Source organism: Diceros bicornis, chromosome 23 (genome assembly GCF_020826845.1).
Source record: "Diceros bicornis minor isolate mBicDic1 chromosome 23, mDicBic1.mat.cur, whole genome shotgun sequence".
NCBI lineage: Eukaryota > Metazoa > Chordata > Mammalia > Perissodactyla > Rhinocerotidae > Diceros > Diceros bicornis.
In genome coordinates, this window is record NC_080762.1 from 41913535 (window position 1) to 41934185 (window position 20651).

General features: G+C 37.8%; 1 long non-coding RNA gene across 1 annotated transcript in view; it reads right to left on the reverse strand.

The window, feature by feature from the left end:
- Positions 1-14290: 14290 nt before the first annotated feature.
- Positions 14291-20651, reverse strand: part of LOC131420682 (uncharacterized) — a 61931-nt gene continuing 55570 nt past the window's right edge. Inside the window, exons 2-3 of the long non-coding RNA XR_009223614.1 lie at positions 15446-15496; positions 14291-14350 (exon numbers count right to left, since the gene is read on the reverse strand). This is a non-coding gene — a long non-coding RNA (uncharacterized LOC131420682). The remainder of the gene's footprint in view (positions 14351-15445; positions 15497-20651) is intronic.

Below are 20651 nucleotides of genomic sequence, written 5' to 3' on the forward strand. Positions count from 1 at the left end.
AAAGAACAGATGACTGGATTAATGAACATGTCAGAAAGTTCTAGTGGATGAGAGAATGGGAATGAGCAGAAGAATTTTAAGGTCAAGGCAATGAGTCAACATTGCCTTGTTTCACCCCCTGTGTCTGAACTTTAATCTCCCAATTCAAATTCCATTCTGTATGGAAGTCTTTGGCTTTGAATTATTACCACCAGCCAAGCTGTCCTCTGGCACCACTGGATCTCACAACAGGAGAACAGGGAACCAGCTGCCTGTAGAGTTTTTTTCAAATTCAATTTTCAATTAAAACAGTAGGGAATTGCCATTTAAATAATTTTTGCTTTGCTAGAAGCCTGCAATCTAGAATGAGTCAATCTCAAAAATAAATAAATACCATCAATAATTTGAATTAGAAAAGCTTCCCTCCCACCCACATAAAGCTGCTTATTCCTCTAGGAGAAGTTCATGGTTTCCTTTCCCAATGGTTTACCTCACTATTTCAAAGTTCTATAAGCCTTATTCCAGGAAGATCTATGACTCCTTCCACACATGTCAGAGACTCTTCAAAGCTGGGTTGGTCTTGAGAGAGAACTAGACATACTCCTTCATTTTTACAGATGAAGAAACTGAAGTCTAGAGAATGTAAGTAGCCAAGGTCACACTTCCTGTAAAACCAGGCCTTTCACCTCTCTCATAGTCCCCTTCATCATCCTCATCATATTTAGAGTCAAATAAAAACAATTTATATGAAACAGTATGGCTATCAAATCTCGAACACTACTCACTATGCCGTTGTTGGAAATCTTGCAGCATCAGAAATGCTCTCAATGTTCCACTAGTCATTTTTCAAGAGGCTAGTTTGAAAAACAGTTGCATCCTTTACGATGTGTATTTCTAACGTGCATCCTTGTCCCACTTCTCCACGCAATCCTCTCTAACAAGAGGGGCGCTTTCTGCTTCATTCCCATTTAGAAATTGAATTGACAACTGAGAAATGACTCAAAGAACCTTATAGTCCTTTGGTCTGTAAGGCACTGTGCTTTATATGCAATAATCACCATTCTTTTAACTTCACCACTCTGGAGACTACCATCCTTCTCCCTCTTTAAGGTGATAATTATAGTAATGACCTCACCATCAGGTATTTCTTGGGACTTAATGATCAACTGAGGTTAATGGCCCACAGAAGAGCCATGGTCCATCAACTCCACCCAGCCCATCATTAATCCCCAGGAAATGTCCTGCTTCCCAATTGTTACTGCTTAATTTAGACTCTTTTCGTTCTCATCAAGGCTTACAGTATTGCTACATCCGCCAAGAAGTTTTGTGTTTTATTTTATTAGTATGTCCTAATGGTTCAGCAAGAGTGATTTCCCTAACTGGTGATCAAATAAAACTAGAATGCACTTTATTAAAAGTTACTTAAAAGCCATTAAATATCTCTAGACATTTCAATATTTTATACATTCTATATCTGACTTTCAAATCAACAAACGGGGTAGGGTACTGTGTCCTTAAGAATACAACCCCCAACTGTCCCTCCAATTCCCCCTTAGCCCTCCCCTTTCTTCACCTCATGGAGTAAATCTAATCACTTCATTTTTACAAGTTACTCTCCCCGGTTCAAAGTAGTTTTAAGCTCTAAATGGTGTCATAAGTGGTCTACAACACTAAATGTCACATGTCCCTTACAAGCAGTTTCCAGACATTATACAGCTCACAGCACTGCCTCCTCTTTTACTTGCTATACCTGCAATGCTTCATTTCATTCAGAGATGCACAGAACTTTGCTGGCCCTCTTTTTGGTTCATTTCCTTCTTCAGTTTGATGAATGGAGCTACAGCAGGGCTAAGGGAGGTGGAAGTGAAAGGCATACAGAGAGAGGTCTAGGGGTAGCATGTAACAAGCCAGAGCTCTTTCAGCACCAAAGTCAATTTCAAAAATACAACCAGGTCCCTATAGTGAGAAAAAAATATATTGTTCACAAACAGTATTTAATAAAAATGGGGGAAAATGATATCTATATTGTCATATTTTCATATGAGTACAAAGCATAACAAGGAAAAGCTGGGCGGGGGGAAAAAATGGGTCTTGTTAATTCCATAATAATCCCTTCAGTACAAATGGAATGCAATAACAAATATTAAGGATTCAAAAACAGGTATAGTAGTGGGGCCAGCCCCATGGCTTAGCGGTTAAGTGCACGTGCTTTGCTACTGGCAGCCTGGGTTCGGATCCCCAGCACGCACCGACGCAGGGCTTCTCCAGCCATGCTGAGGCCGCGTCCCACACACAGCAATTAGAAGGATGTGCAACTATGACATACAACTATCTACTGGGGCTTTGGGGGAAAAAAAACGAGGAGGATTGGCAATAGATGCTAGCTCAGAGCCGGTCTTCCTCAGCAAAAAAAGAGGAGGATTAGCACGGATGTTAGCTCAGGGCTGATCTTCCTCACAAAAAAATAAATAAATAAATAAATAAAGTGGTTCAGTACTGATAGAAAAAAAAAAAAAGTATAGTAGGACATACATAGGCATCAAGAGCACCCAGGAGCTATGAGCTTCAGTCTTAGATCTGCCAGTCATTAGTTATATGACCTTTCACAAGTTATTGATTCTCTCTGGATCTCAGCTTTCTCATCTAGCAAGGAAGGTATTGAACTAGATAATGTCCTCATTTCTTTTCAAGAATAATATTCTATGATTCTTTGAATCTATAATCAACTGTTTTAATAATTAACTATCATAATAGAATTAATTTAATTAAATATAATATTGATTTTTTTCAAAATAATTATTTTCTTTTACTCCAAGCTCATACATTTACTTGTATGTTTAGTCGTTTATCCAATATTAGAACACACACTACCAGGTAAGCAGTGTATAATATAGAGAGTGCTATAAAAAAAAGGGTACATGGAAGCCAGTATGTGATCCCTGCTCGTGTACCAGGTAGCTTACGGTCTAGTGAGGGAAACAGAAATTTAACAATGACAAATGGAGATAAGTATGAAGTGAAGATGGTAAAAAAAAAAGAATAAAATGGTCCTGGAGCAGGAAGTAGTTGATAAGCTGAGACTAGAAGAAGAAACTGGTCATGTATTTAAGCCTAGGGTAGCCAGAGTCACTGGGAGAAGGAGGTGAGGTTGAAAGGCAGGCAAGGCTAGATCAAGCTGGCCCTCATAGTTCATGTAAGGAGTTTGAGTCTTACCTAAAGTAGAATGGGGAGACATTGGAGACTTTTAACAAATGATTATCAACTAGAGAATTAATTTTTGATCTTTCCAAGAAGAATACAAAAATAGTTTTATTCAACCAGAACATCAGGAATAGAAAGCATTTCAGTGTACCAAAATTTGAAAACATCTTTAAAACTACGCTTTAAAAAATATATGAGTAACTATGCTAGGTGAATGGCCATGATAATTAGTTGAGTTACATCCTCTATGTCAAATTTGTACTTACACAAAGAAACTCAAGCACTGTTTTTACCTCCAAAATGTGAAATAATTCTCACTATTAAATGTTTTACAATTATGTGGAAAAGGTTCAGAATTCAGTATAAGTTGAATGGATTTATCAAGGGAAAAGGGACTTCATCTATACAGATATGCAACTAACAGAACCTTCAAAGACAAGAACAAGAACCAAGAGTTACTGAGGGCATTCATGGAGAAGGGAGGCAACTGTGTTTGGGCAGCCAAATTTCACAAGCAACAGCAAAAAATGAGCTTACTTTGGGTTTCAGAACTGTTTGGTATGCTCCAATCTACTATGTGAGATCTAATCTTCAAAGAGAATTGATACAAGCCTCAGCATTTGGGACTTTTAAACTCAGACTGGATAACACATTAGGAAGGATTTTCAAGGAATTAGTTCTGCACTGGAAAGAAGCTGAACTCCATGACATGTTTCATCCATACACTTTTCTACTTTTCAATAAAATTTTAAAGAATGCGGGAGGGGGATTTATTCAGAATTCTTATCTTTGAATATACAGGGTTTTAGTTTTTTCTCTAAGGATAACTATACTGGTACAACTAATAAAAGTGAAAATACAACTTGCATTATAGCATTGCCATTTTAGATGTACAGTAGGCAAGATGACATCGAAGAAATAGATGCAATTTTCAATTGACTGGATCTTAAGGAATCACGATTTTTTAAGTGAGACTTGAGGCAAATTATTTAGCTTTTTTGCAGCTCAGCTTTTGCAACTGTGAAAATGGGAAGACTAGGGTAAATCTCTATACAGCATGCTTACATATTAATCAATCTTTAATCTATGTGTATAACATTTTTATAAATATATAACATGTTTATAACAAATAAGTAATAAATTTTACACGAATTAATAAATAAATATATGCATATTGCTCAGTCAAAACTCTTTCTCTAGCAGACTGAAATTGGTTTAAGTGAAAAAGGGAATATATTAGTCCTCATAACTGAAAAATCTAGAGAGTATATTCAAGCACAGTTAGATCCAGGAGCTCAAAGGATGTTTTCCTAAGAAAACTCTGTGCGTGACTATAGGGGATGCGGTGGGGGAGGGTAGTGCTGGGCAAAGGGGGAAGACATAAAGACATACTGGGGAAGGAAAAACAACAAAATCGACTGCACATTCAAACACAAATGTTTTAATATGGATCAAGTTCAGCTACTAGTAACAGAGATCCAAATAAGATAGAAATTGATTTCTCTTTTTCTAAACAACCCAGATGTAGGCAATCCAGAACTGTCTCGGAAGCTTCTCCGTCGTCTGGGAGGCAGGTTGCTTCCAACTTTCTGCTCTACCATCACTATGATGTGGCCTTTGTCCTTATTTTCCGGGTTGGAGTCCTAGCCAATATACCCACATTCCAAGCAGCAGGAAGGAGGAAGGAAGAAAGGTGACAATGAGACTCAACAGCTCTCTTTGACAGAAATTTCCTGGAAGCAGCCACACTAGACTAGACTTCCACTTACTCTTTGGGCCCTATTCAACTGCAAGGCATGCTGAGACTTGTAGCTTTTATTCCAGGCAGCTATGTGACAACTAAAAGTTGGGGTCTTAAGAGCGAAAGTATGCGTGTTGGAGTAAGAAACTTATGTCTTTGACATAACATTGGTAGTTATACCCACAGTAAATTGTAAGTGCCATGAGATGAGGGCTTTTTGTCTGTGTTGTTCAGTTAAACCCAGGCTGTGAAACAGTTCTTGAAATACAATAAGTACTCAATAAATATTTGTTGAAAGAATGAATCGGTGAATGTGTACATACGTAGAAGAACATGTAAAATGTGTTAATTGTAGTGCAAATTCACCAAAACAGCTTTGTAGACTGCAACAGCATAAAAAACAGCTTAAAAGCAGTTTCTTCATCTTCCATGGATGACATGAATGGAAAGAACACGAGCTGTGAAGTCACACAGGTCTGGACTGATAGCGCAGGGTCACCGCTTACTAACTTGGTGACCTTGGGAGATTGATCTGATCTCACTGACCCTTAAGATGTAAAATTGGGTATAATCTAAACTTGCAGAAGAATTTCACTGAGTTAAAGTATGAGAAGACACAGAATACCTGACACATAATATGTCCTCAGTAACGGTCACTTCTTTTCCATTTTCAGTTAAATTTCTTATTCCTATATAAAACTTGGCCAATTACCTCAGTTCTCTGCAAGATTACCTCTGAATGAATCTGTGCTTCTGAATGTTATCCTTGAATGGGGTTGTTTGGTGCTCACAGAATATAAAAGCAGGTACTAGAAACTAGAGTTCTACAAATTTTTAGACCAAATCTCTCTTTGGTAGATTGTTACATGCCGGTGTATTAAAGTTAAAGCCCTCAAAAGGAACTCAATAATGAACAAAACCCTAAAAAAGAATGTGAAATATTGGAACATGTCTCTATTAATCATGGACATATTTTTGCTTATATATATATATATATATATACACGCACACACACACACACACACACACACATAAAATAAAGTGTTTATTTGATTACAAATTACAGTTGTCACAGTTTGGTAGTCTAGTACAAAAATCTAAACTGAAGAAATGAAAACAACAGAGTTATGGAGGAATAATACAAGATAACCAGCTTCCTTAAAAATACAAACGAAATAGAACATGAACAAAGAAGCCCACCTAATTTTTAAAATCATTACATTTTTGTTTGCTTTAATTGGTATAATTCTAAAAAGAAAACAATAGATAACTTATTACAGTAAATTAAGCCTGGTTAAGACATATTTTATCTTTCAGGAATCATCTGAAGAAAGATCCATGGCTAAGATAATCACTAAAGGTTGAATTTACTGTAAAGACTAATTTTGAAGTAGGTCAGCAATTCCTTCAAAGCAGTAGACACACTTAACAACATCCAACCTGTCAACTGCAAATCGAGTAACAGTGTTGATCCTGAAAATTTTTTTCACTGTCACTATGAAGTGAACTGAAAAGAAACAAGAAAGTGGTCAGCACCATGAAAACTAGAAATTGCTTTTAGGATTTATATTTTCCCATCCTTCTAAAAGTAGCATTTAATAAAATAATCCGGTTCTTACTCCAATTCAATAGTAATAAAACAGAGATTCCCAAACCCAATTTACTATTATTTCTTCACTGAGTTTTAAGCACCTTTCATCCTTAGAACCATCTTGTTATCAGAAAAGTATTTACCCATAAATCCAATAAGTATTATGAATTTTTGAGGGAAAGGAGCAATGACTTGCAGCTGAGATGTTTTCCCTCTAAGCCACTTGTACGGACAACCCATAAAATGACATGAATCCCTGGGAATTTGCTTGGCTTGAGTTTGTGGGGGTTTATTGCTGTTGTTTTGTTTCTTGATGGAGAAGAGCAGAGAGGCAGTGGATATTTGTTTTAAATTTACTCTGTGCCATGCACTTTACAACATTATAACATTTTACCTTCAAACAACCTGAGCAAGTAGATGTTAATACTCTCATTTTATATTTGGGAAATTGATGCTTCAAAAGGCTCTGTGACTTACCAAAGATAATCCACGTCAGAAGTGGCAGAACCTGACTCAGGCAGGGCTTGGGTCTGTTAGCTCCTGTTTTTCCAATAAATCAGCTAAACCATGTTTTTCCAGTAAAACAGCTAAACATAACGTTGGCAGTGTAGAAAGCTAAGGACAGCTAGGAAAAAGATACACTCTGCCAGGAAGAAATGAAAGTCCACCTTGTCAAAGGCAGGTAATTATTTTGACAAATAGCCCAAAGTAGCGAGCTGGCATAAGCAAAGGATTTATAAGAACTTTAATTTAGCAAAGCAAATTTTCAGTTCTTCACAAATTCTTATTCTCTGCCCTCTCATGTATCCACAGCCACCATAGATACCAAATCTAAACTCGTGATGTCAGAGATATTCCAGTGAGCAAATATTTACAAACATTATACCTCAAATGTGCAGTAAGGGAATAATAAGAATAGGATTCCTTTTTGGGTGATCTCTTCTTTTCTGTGGTCATAATCTTAGTAAATACGGTAGTAATAACATCTTCCGTTTGTTGAGAGCTTACTAGGTGTTATGCTAAGGGCATTTCAAGCATTATAATAATTAATCTTCAACAACCTTTTGAGGTAAGAACTATTATTTCTCCCTCCAAAAGGCGTAGGCAATGTGGCTTCAGGGGTTAAACAACCCGGCTGGGTCCCACAGCTGATGAATGGTAGCGTGGAGATTGAAAATCTGGTCTGTCAGACACCCAAATTCATGCACATTGGTGCTCTGTGTCTCCATCACTACTCGATCCCCTCTGTCCCCTCTTCTCTCTCATCCTCACCTCCTCCCAAGGAGGGGCTTCTCAGGCTTCCGAGTGGGCAGCACAGAAACTACGGCAAGGAAATTTTCTCTAATTTATACACTAATTATTTTCTATAGTTTATACTAAAAATTTTTTCTTCTTTCAGTACCTCCTTTTATTGAAATCATCTTTTCTCCTTTCACCACCTTTCCAGGCCCTATGCAGTCTAAAATGTGTTCATGATACAAAAAAGTTTTGTTAAACCCAAAGGTAAGATGGAAGCTTCATTCCCAGTCTCTCTTAAGCAATATGATTTGGAGACAAAAGAGACTACTCACGAGAGAGACAAAAATCTTTTTCTATTCACTTTCTTCATTTCTCTCCTTTTGAAAATTTTCCAGTTCCTTTGTTAGAGGAGTGTTCTAGTATCTTCCCCCTTTTATTACATTAGCAGTTTCTCATTTATTTTCAGCCTTCTCTTGTTATCAGCATTTTTTCCTATCTTAAAAGAAGAATTATGAATTTTGTGTCCCTTCAGACTTTATAAGATAGTAAAAATAAAAATCTATGGAGACTTTTGCCTTATTCAATTTTTTACTCAGCTTGCTGAGTAAAAGATGCAAAAGTAAAAGATGTAAAAGTAAAAGATGTCTGAATCAAATCATTCCCATGTTAATTGATTGGAAATAGTAGTTTACTAGTTCACAACTAGAAATAAGATTTGGTGGGTTCGACCTTGTCCCTCAGGACACATATCACCAAATCCTGGTTGGGAATTCTATTTTTAGAGAAAGTAAAAATGGAAGCAGCCAGATGAATTTTGTCGGCATGTCCGCTCATTGGATGGATGTCAGAAAGGTGGAATACATTCGTCTTTTTTCACAGAAGCTCTGGACACTGCTGTTCTGTGTTATGAATCTCCAAAGCAATGAAGGAAGCCGGCTTCTCCATGCTCCACTTGACAATCTCCTTACTTTCAAAGTCCCTCTGTTTATACATCAGTGGGAGCATCCAATAACGCCCCACAACACTTTAAAATCAGAATGTTGTATGACTTCAGAAAATTAACCGACGGACTTTAAAGCACATAACTTGAGTAAAGAAAATATAACCTCTGCTATTGATGGAAAATTTTCCTGTTTTCCTGCCAGTCATCCTGATGACTTGAATCACTTACAGGATGACTTCCTTTTAACGGCTGAAAATATCCTCTCTAATTTGGGTTTAAAGGGGTTTTTAAATTACTTGTAGTTCCTATTCACATGTGGAGAGTAAACACTCTATAGAAACTTGAGCTTGCTTGTAAAATTAAAATGAAGCAAGTAATGTTTCAATGATATGACTTCCCTAATTATTTTTTTTAACCGAGTGAAATCGAGAATCGTAAGTTATATCTCAAGCATTCTTGCGAGACTGAAAACACTTAGCAGCCAAAGTAAAAAACTATCTTAGGTGGGAGGTTTCTAGTCACACCTCTGATATAAATCAACCAGAAATCTCAGGAGACAAGATTCGGGTATTAGCTTATTGGTTTGGAACCATCTGGCCACAGGCTCTAATATAGAGCTTCTAGAAAGTCAAATATGGACAGCAGGTAGTTTCCGTTGTGGCAGATCCCAGCTGGGAAAGAGGGAAGCTTCTGTTGTTCTTATGGATAAGCTGATATTTCTGTCACTCTTGCCAGCTCTAAAATCCATGTTAAATCCTGGCTATATGGAACAGTCATGTTTTTAGGATTACTAGAGGAAGATCAGAGCTCTAAATATTCGCTAATTGGATTCCAAATAGATGATCTGATATCATGACTTTAAAGTCTCAACACAGAGGGAAAAAATCAAATCTATCTGCCCTTTTCTCTCATGAAGAAGAGCTTCCATTTTTCAGGACCCTGGATAGTAGTAACAGGAGTAATAAATGCTTTTTTTAATGAGGGCAATTAGTAGCACCTTAAAACCTCTTTTACAGGGCTCTAGGGGATTTTTGGCCCCATGTTCTCTAGTCTTCCAGGATTACATTTTCCCCAAATGTATTATATATTCCCAAATAATGGTTCACAACTCCATCCTGTGTGACCTCAAGAGTCTAATATTTTCCAAATCCTCCTCTCCACTGAGGGTCTTTTATACATTCAATAAGCAATTAGTGAAGCAGAAAGGCATAGTGTTCTGCACATAGTAATGGGTACAACAAACAGTTTTCCAAAGGATAAATAAAGGCAGAGTTTAAAGGCTATTTCTATGTTGTTCTCGCTGTGAAGCTTAAATTGCCCTCCACCCCACCCCTAGGTGGGATGACCTGCTCCTCTGTGCCCCCAGGAGGCAACTTACTTCTCTATTATATGTATACTTACCACAGTGGAGTGTAAGGGTTTGAGTTTATATCTCTCTCTCTTCCTGAAAGGCCCTTCAAAGCACTCACAATATGTTCTGTTTCGTAGCCTCTAGCACAATTCCTGGCATATCAACAAAGCTCAGTAAATGTTTATTATTTAGATGTTTTATCTTTGAAGTGAAACCCTAAGAGAGTTAGAAGTTTAGCTGATATAACAACTGTAGCTAAGTGCCTGTTTGTGATAGACTTAAGTTATCTCAGATTTGGTCTTCTGCTGGACTAAATATAAATTATTAGAACACTCTGAGGGGGCAAGTTTGCCTCAGGGACTTTGTTTTTCACATTCATGGAGAAGTCAGAATAATATGAGAGACTGCACTTACTGATCACTTCCTATGTGCTAAGTAGGAGAAAGAGAGAGAGAGACTCATGTAAGCCACTTATCGACATTGCAAAGTAAATGTTGAATATGAGAAAAAGTAGACTGAAAAAAATAAAAGGATTTACTGTACAAATTAGAAATTTTCATTTAATTGATATTCTTATTATTTTTTAAAACAAGAACTATCACATTTGAAAACATATTCTTGCTATTTTAAAATCTTAAAGACTCTGTTGTGGGGCCGGCCTGGCGGCACAGTGGTTAAGTGTGCGTGCTCCACTTTGGCAGCCCAGGGCAGGCAGGTTCGGATCCCGGGTGTGCACCAATGCACTGCTTGTCAAGCCATGCTGTGGCGGTGTTCCATATAAAGTAGAGGAAGATGGGCATGGGTGGTAGCCCAGGGCCAATCTTCCTCAGCAAAAAAGAGGAGGATTGTCATCGGATGTTAGCTCAGGGCTGATCTTCCTCACACACACACACAAAAAGACTCTGTTGTTATTAATTTCTATCTCATATTAAAACATGCTTCAGGTCTATTTCCTTAAGCATCCACTTTATAAATTGCATTTTAGATTTTTTTAAAAAGAGAAACAAAATATTTATGCCAGAAATTACATCTAAATTGCCCTACCTCATCTTTTTTTTTTTTTTTTTTTTGTGAGGAGGACCAGCCCTGAGCTAACATCCAATGCCAATCCTCCTCTTTTTTGCTGAGGAAGACTGGCCCTGGGCTAACATCCATGCCAATCTTCCTCTACTTTATATGGGACGCCGCCACAGCATGGCCTAACAAGCGGTGCGTCGGTGCATGCCCGGGATCCGAACCGGCGACCCCCGGGCCGCCGCAGCAGAACGTGCTCACTTAACCGCCTGCGCCACCGGGCCGGCCCCAACCCTACCTCATCTTTTACGTGGTCGCAAATGAGTTTACTCACAGCTTTTCTCCACCTGAATGTAAATCTTCTAGGTCACTAGTTTTCAAATATTTTATATGGCCTGAGAACCCTTACTTCAGACAAAAATCTTACCACGATCATTAAAAAGAAAAAGTTACCTACATGCCTCCACTTCCCCAGGCTGCTGCTGGGGCTCATTGCAGAGTTGAAAGCTATTGTCCCAAAGACCGAGTTGATTCCTAATAAGAAACGAGGCTCATAGAAAATCTTCTGGTAAATAAACATCAAGCCCAGTCTCAGAGACATTTATTCCTAAAACAAATAACCGGGAAAAGTTTGTTCATTTTAATTAGTTTATTTAAATAACTCCTACATTTCTATGATGATGAAGACAGACATAGGTTCCCTTGTGTTTGTAAAAGGTAAAAATGAGAAAATTAAGCCGTGATTGAAAATTAATGTGTTCAATTATTCTTCCAATTTTGATTCTTCTAATTTTGTTTGGTTTCCTGGGATTGTCACTGTGACACAGTCTCACTGTGCCAAAAATATGCAAAAACTCAGTGACAGGGTACATAAATAGTAACTCTACAGCAAATAATAATTCATGATTTGTGTATTTCACTTTATAAGCTACAAATTTCTTTCAGCTGATGTTTAATCCTTCCCTAATCCTTAGCAGCAAGCATCCCTATTTTGCAGATAAAGAAACTAAGGCTCTTCAGTGTGGCTTACAATAAAACAGCCAGTTACAGTAGACTCAGGATTAAATTTTTGATTCCCAGAAAGACAAGTGCTTTTCTATTATGTATTGTTAAAGAATAATTTTCAAAAGGGTAAAATCATGACCATCTGGCAAATATAAAATGAACATATGTCAAAGGTTTAATATAACTTGCTAATTAATGAAGTAACCAGTAAGGTGTTAAAACCTGTCCAAAGATCATTTAAGAAACTAGGTCTATATAGACAATTTAACAGATCGATAAGTTAGAGACAAAACTGGTGAATGTCCAACAGGGCCAAACCCAAAACTTTGGGAGTTAACTGTTTCATCCATCAAGAACATTTATATCTTTACCAGACAAAAGTTTACAAGTTAACTTCTGCTGATACACAATATAAAAACAACCCGAAAAACAAAAAGTCAAGCCCAGCTCTGTTCTGAAAGAACACCCAGTATTCTCTTTTGCTTATTTCTACATTTGAGATAATTTCTCTGACAGTATAATATAGCTGCTTTACTATAGACAGAAGAAAACTTAAAGACACTGCTATGAATTTTCAAATAACGGGGAATTGGCTATGAAATGCTGGGAAATTATAGTACAGAGCAAACTTGGCCTGAAGGCATTAGGAATAGCAGCTATTAATTTTCAGTGAGGGAATCAAGAGCGTCTGCCTGAAAGGGAGAACTGCAAATAACGTGAGCCTTGGAAAATAACAGCCACAGCCATAAACCAAGCTTGTCTTTATGGACCCATTTTCATACGATTCCACAGGGTTCCTGCTCCGTGCCAGGCCAAGAGAGCACTCAGATAAAAGAGACAAAGTCCCGCCCACACTCCAGATGCTCCCTGCACAGAGGGGGAACTAGCTTTTCAACAGTAATCTGCTTATAACAGGCAGGCTCCTGTGGAAGCCTAGGTGAGGGTGTCCATTTGGGAGAAGAGGTGAAGGGATTAGGAAAGCCTTCCTGGAGGAAGTGACCAGCCCTTGAGCATTGGTTTGAAGGAAACATAAAAAGAATCCAAGAGCAGGGAAAGGAGTTCTATGGGGAGAAGATGCATGAGCTTTCGGAGTGTTCAGTGTTATAGAGCAAGAAGCAAGTGTGAAGTGAGAAATGAGAAATGAAGTCGAGGAGCCATCAGGAGGAAGACAAGTTAGAGGCCTCTCTCTTCCGCTGAGAAGATTCCTTCATCCTGCAAGAAAAGGAGGCTTTTGCAGAATTTTAAACTGGGAAATACAATAGTTTACCTGGGTCTCTGGTCACAGGCTAAAGAATGATCTCAAAAGGGAAAGGAACAGAAACAGGGAGACCAGTTAGGAGACTAATGTGGTTATAAGATAAGGAGGTGATAACAGAGGTAAGAAAAGTGATCCAAGGCTGTGATCACAGGTTCATGGAAGATGTTATGTTTCCTGGAGACGTTCACCTGACTAGCTCTGTCTGCTCACTCTGTTTCCCTCTGACAACAGAGGAAATGGTTTTCTGCTCCATGAGATGGCTTAGCTGGGGGAGAACCATTGCCAACTCTCTCAGGAGCCCAAGGAAGGAGGCAGCAGGCTTCCCTCAGATCTCTGTGCAGACCCCCATGCCATCGTGACGGCTGCCTGCTCCCCACCACAGTTCTCCTCCTGTCCCACCCCCGAGCTGAGGCCACATACATTTATTTCTTTTCTTCACTTTTTAGTTTTCACACTCTGAGCTCCATCAATGACTTCTGAAAGGAAGCACTTGTTCGTAAAAGAGCCCTACATCTCCACAGCGCAGACAAAGGAACTTAAGCAGCTTTATTCAGCGGTTTCTTCACAATTACCCATTTCTTTCTCAGGGCGAAAAAAGTTTAATCGGCTTTGAAATACAAATGAAACTCCCAAGAACTTGCTAGGTACTTCATTTTGAAAGTAAGGGAGTCAGGGAGAAACACTATACTTTAGATTTAGAAAAAGAAATGGAAAGCTCTTTTCTCTTCCTAAATCCATCAGTGTTCTCTGCCTTAGCTCTTCCTCGAACTTTTCCGTCTTGATATCCCCGAGGAAAAAACAATCGTTAGCATGATTGTTGTTCGGTTTTTGGTTTTCTCTTCTTTCTTCTTTTTTTTTTTTCAAGGTATGTATTCAACTAAACAACAGTGACACACCCCTCTCTTGACTTTCTGAGTTGAGGTGTGCCGAGAACAAAGCACACAGACCCAGGCGAAATGTAGAAATGTCCCATGGGTGCTGAGAACTTCAAAGATGCTTTCTAATTCTGTATCCTTCAAGCTTGAGACCTTTAATAAAGAAAGGATACAAATATAACAAACGTGGAAGAATTCCCTGAAGTTTAAGATAGGGACCCCAAGATTATGCCAGGGATAAAAACTGTGCCTTGAAAATTCTTGATTGACTCCACTAATGAGAGCCTGAGATTTCTTCCTCATAACCCCGTGCTTGTCTCCCGATTAATTTCCTTCCAGTACTTAATCTTCAGTGCATGACACTTTAACCACTAAGCTTATTATTCTAAAAATAGTATGCTAGCTGTGCCATCTTAGCAGATGTATATGTGAAGATCTCATTTCTACACGATTTCCTTAGGTGTTTAAATGTTAATATCAGACTTTTACAAAATGTAATAAACAACCATACTAACAGAGATAAGTAATTTTTCATCCAGCTCCATTTCCTAACTTCTATATGTAAAAGGACTTTCACATATTTTCCGATTCTGAACTCTCACTGGAATTGATAGATGTTCTTTTATGGGAACAAAGTGGAAAGTCACTATGTTTCCATCGGAAAGCAGTAGTGTATCTCTCTCTATACAAACAGATTAAGGTAGCTCATTGCATACCACCCTGGGCTGTGCCTTGTCAGTAAATTTTTATGACAACTTCTAAGATAAAAATAAATTATGGAGGATTTTCTCTAGACTCTAGGGTACGAAATTCATTATGCCAGGGGAACAAGGCAAGAGTCAGGCATCGAGACAAAATCAGAGGGAACAATTTAGGTTTGGTAATAAGACGAGATTTATGTTTCAATCCTTTTCTCTCTCGGCAATGTTAGGTGAATGGATACACAGGAAGACATTTCGGTTCACATAAAATCTTTACTAGGAGAATGAGACATCATGACACTTCACTGTAGTCCATTGAAAGCACAGTTACTTGCAAGCACGAATGTGGTTGCTTCACTGTATCAGATATTCCTAAAATTATAATGTGATGCCTGCTATTACCACCTACTGGAAATACTGCCCTGCTTTCTGGGCACACTGTTCCCTCCTGCACAAGCAGAAGATTCAAGTGGCTGGAGTGCAAGATGAGTTTGGCTCCTTGCCAGAGTACCCAGGAATACCTAATCAATAGGAAAAACACACCGACCTTGGGTTTCTCCTTCAGTAGTCTTCTAAACTGAGGTCCTCATCTCATTCTCTGTTTAAAAACAAAACAAACAAAAAAAAACTATATTATGCATATAATTTTTGAGGCAGCATTGTTAAATAAATTTCTCAAGAAACCAAATCTCAATGGCTTGTTACAGCACATCCTAAAACTTTTCTTCTTCCTCAACATTGTAGCTTTTTATCTCCAGAGGTCCAGGCATGAAACAGAAATCATTTCATAGTCACTTCACAAGTCTGGGAAGGCATAAACACAGGTGAGTGATATTGTGCTGTCAATATTTTTTAAATGCCGATTCTAAATAGGTTCCAGTAAGCTATTTACACTTGCTTGTGCCTTGCAGCCAGGAAGGGGGAGTCAGGAATGCGAATCGGGAGGGAAGCACGAGCTGGAGATAGAGGCTTGATATTAAAGTATTTCAGAGTGCCTGGAAAGTCTACGGAAACCGTCTGAGATTTCCTCCCAAGACGGAGAAAGAACTAATCCCCGGAGCTGAATTGAAAGGGGCAATGGTGAGAAAGATGTAATTGTTTTCTGTGTGTGTCCATCAAGCCCTATTTGTTCAAAAGGTTTTACACTATAAATCCTTGAGTCCTTTTCCATTGCTGTTAGCATTTGCTCAATGTGTTCTAAAGCCCCTTGCTAACCTGGCGCCTGTCTGGCTCTCCCCGGGGAAGTCACCGCTCTTCCCCAGACGCCCTGCTCCAGCACACGGGACACCTTTTAGTTCTCTGAATGTTCGTCCTGCCCTCTTTCACCTCCATGGCTTTGGATACAAAGTTCCATCTTCCAGGAACTAAATCTCCACTATTTTCTTGGCCAGCACATACCCTGCCTCTCATTTTATAATTGCTTCCTCAAAGGAAGCCTTTCCTATTCCCACAAACAAGGTCAAGGGCCCGGTCTGCACACTCCCACAGCATCCTGAACGTCCCTATCACACCTTCTTTCACATAATATCCTACAGCTGTGTCTGCCTTTCTCTTTCTCTGCATATTTGAACTCCGTGAGAACCGAGACTGTAATTGTCTTATTACCGTTATATCCCCAGAACCTAGCACATTGCTTGCATACAATTGCTCATAAAAACATGTTCCAAAATGACAAATGAACACATTTTAAGGAAGAGTTCGATTCAAGCATTTGCTTAATCATGTAAGAATTTTATTTACTATTAAATGAGATTTTTTAAAATGAGTATTTTATCTGTTACTACTGTGGTTTAAAACATTTTCAATGGCATCTAATGCTTATTAGCCTACTTTAATCCTTTTACATAACACATTTCATATTTTAACATTCTACATAATTGATTTATTCATCATGCTTACTATCAGAGCTCCCTCTCTTGAATATAAGCTTCATGAGGGCAAAGGCCCTTTTCTGTTTCTCTCATTGCTGTCTTCCCATATAACTATGCCCTGAAACATGAATAAATACAGGAATGAATAAAGTATATAGGTAGTGTGTCTACATGTACTTTTCAATAATTGGGAATTTTATGATATAAGATTTTTACCCCATATATGTCTGCAAGTGTGTAAAATAATTTACATATTCAAATACAGTGCAATCTAACTCATTTATATTTTAAATAAATTGAGTCCACCCAAAAGTAGCAGAGTTAATTCTTCCAATAATTACATTTGACAAAATTATAATTTTTGGACAATAGATTTAGCACTAAGTTTTTCAGTAGATAAGGTAAACTGGAAAACCTGTTGTATTACATTTTTATTTCCCTGAAAACAAAAATGAGAAAACTTTTATCTGCAGAGGCAAAACTGCCCTTGCAACTGTTCTCATGTAGGATTTTATGGCAACACTCCTTGTATAAAGTACACAGAGTCTTACAATGGATAATATCAAAAAATCATGTTTTTTTTTTTTTTTACCAAAGGCATAAATAACACGGGCAAGAGGACCATTCTCACCTCAATAGAGGGCATACCATTTTATCAAAATTCAGCAAAGGCATTTTTGTAAAAGTCTGATAAAATAGAGTCTACGCACTGTGCTCTTGATAGTCTAACAATACAGAGAAAGATGATCTTTGTTGATTAAAGTGAGACTAGAGGCAAATTAACATTCTGTTGTAGAAGTTTGAGCCAAATTTAAAAACATAGACAGCTTACCCTTTTAAAAAATGATTTTATCATATTGAAAAAGCAGTACCTCTTCATTGTACAAAATTTGAGAAATAAAATAATGTACATACACAAATGACCTGAAACCCTGCCGCTCCGAGAGAACTTATTTTGGTGATACACTTCCATATCAACCCAGCACACACACACATCCCTAGTCAGCTATATGTAAAGTGAAATTATAGCTCTCCCTCAAGTTTGTGATTTACCATATGTTTATATAATTATATGTATTGTATATTTTAACTAAAATAAGATCATAATATGCAGAATGTTTTATAATCTGCTTTTCTCCTTAATTATAAATGTACCATGACCACCATCTACTTCAGGCCAGAGGGCATGTGCTTTTACGCAGAGTACACATGGAAAGAGAGTTTAATTTTATATGTATATAAAATTTACTATAATTTTCTCACTTCCTTACTAGTGACTCATCGTGACCTCAAAGTTCTACACTATACGGCATGGAACAATATAACCTGAGCCTGACAATGTCTTAGATTTGTTTAATTCAACTGTCCCCTCCCTTCAAAGAGTAAAGAAGCATGAGTGGGTCTTTGCTATTACTTCGTATTTTCAGCACAGCATGCCGCTGGGCCAACCAAAACATTCTACCTGCAAAACACTTGCCTGAATTGCTAAATAAGTTGATCTGTAGGCTAATATGGTCTAACGTTAAAGATAAAGTATGCCCTCAGCCTAAAGGAGAATATTAATTTTAGCGAATCTCCTTAGGATAACTACATAGTTTTACCTATTCAATATCCATTATATATCCGATTTTTTTTTATTTCTATACCATCAAAGCATGATGGAAATTTTAAAACCACAGCTGTAATTTGGTGCAAAAACATCATGTGAGTGTACATCCATCTTTTTAATTTCAAAATCATGAGCCAAGAGCACATAGGAGCAGACCCAGGCCTCTGAATTATTCACCAAGCTGTTTCAATAAAAGGCCTTAGAAGAGCAGCATCAAGATGCTGCCTGTTTGATATCATTTGGAATCACATCTTATGAGACCGTTTCTGCCTGTTATGATTTAGAAGCAGTATTTAGAGATATGTTTAGAAATATATAAATACCATATATATAATTAACACAGATAATATATAGAAATATATATATATGTGTATATATATATATTACACAAATACAACATTAAAATATTGAGGTTCTACAACCTGACGGCACAAATGACTTTTGTCTGCCATACCAATAGCTAATGATGATTTGATGAACACTGAAACATCCTTGAGGTATCTGATAGTTCTGTCAATAAGAGGGAACAGGGAACATCTGTGATCGACATAACTGTGTTTGAATCTAAATCATTCTTCATACAGAAGATTATTTTGAGAACCCCTAGCCCTGCAGTTGAGGCTATTGTGGGAAAAGGTAGCATATATTTCTAAACAATGTCTAATAAAATGATTAGTCTGCCCATCTGAAATAATAAAGTAAGTCACTTTTATAGATGAGATTGACTATGATTTATATGAATTTAGAAGAAATTAATTTGAGTGAATGGTTTAGCAAGGAAAAGAGATCATTTCTTATATTGGTCAGCTCGAGTGGCCACAACAAATGCCATAGATTGAGTGGCTTAAACAACAGAAATTTATTTTCTCACAATTTTGGAGGCTGAAGTCCAAGATCAGAGTGCCAGCATGGTCAGGTTCTGATGAGAGCTCTCTTCCTGCCTTACGGAAGCCCACCTTCCCACTGTGTCCCTACATGGCATTTCCTTGGTTTGTGCAAGTAAAGAGAGAGAGAGATCTCTACTTCTTCACCTTCTTCTTTTCCTCCTCCCTTCCCCCTCCCCTTCTTCCTCTTCCTCCTCTTCCTCTTCATCTTCTTCTTCCTCTTCTTCTTCCACCACAAATCTATCGGATTAAGACCCCACCCTTATGACCTCATTTAACCTTAATTACCTCCTATAAGCTTTCTCTCCAAATACAGCCACATTGGGGGCTAGGGCTTCAACATATAAATTTGGAGGGGGAGGGATACAATTCAATTCATAGCACTCCTCAAAACAGACTTTGAAGAGTTCTAGTCGAAAGAGAATTTCCTATAAGGTGTTTAAAATTTTATTTCAGTAAAACAAAAACATTCGGTAAATAAAGTTACTAACTCCCTGGGTAGGAACATTTCTTACGCCTAAAAAATAAGGAGATTATTTTAGGGGCTGAATTTTTGAACCAAATATTGGTTGAAAGGAATAGAGACTTGAGTTTCAATAATTCTTCTTAACATTCACTCAATTCATTTAACAGAATGTTATTGAGTTCCTAAAATGCGCCAGGCATTGCCCCATGCTCTTAACATGCATCCTAAACAAAGCAAACACAAACCTACAGAAACATTCTGTAGTATGTTAAAAGGTGAGTACTATAGAAAAAAATAGGGCCGGGTAAAGGGATAGGAGATTTGGGGGTATAATTTTAAATAGAGTGGTCAGCAGAGGACTCAATGATAAGATGACAGTTGACATAACACTTGAAGAAGATGAGGGAGTTCCACAGTGGAGATCTGGAAGACTATCCTTCGAGGCAGAGGCAACCACAAGTGCAAAGGTCCTAAGAGTCCAAAAGGTCCTAAAACAATCTGTCATATAAGGTAAGGGAGATAAATTAAGAGGTTATGACAGAAACCAAGATTGGGACAGGATTGTGGCTCAGCCCAGGACACTAACTGTGGAAATAGTTGTAAGTGGTTGGATTCTGGATATATTTAGAAAATCAAGCAAACAGAATTTGCTGAAGAACTGGATGTGGGGTGTTAGGGAAAGAAAAGTGCTAAAGATGAATTCCAGGTTTTGGGCCTCAGCAGCTGTGGCACTGGAATATTCAATAACTGAAGCAGTGAGGAAGCAGGTCTCATTGGAGAGGCCACCAATTAAAATTCATTAGAAGATTCTCAGAAGAAAAAAACGTATTTTAGAAGAATGGATATTCAGTAAGTCTTTATGATTTTAAAGATTTGTTATCATATTTTACTGAATCTAAGACAGACACCAATGATTTAAAATA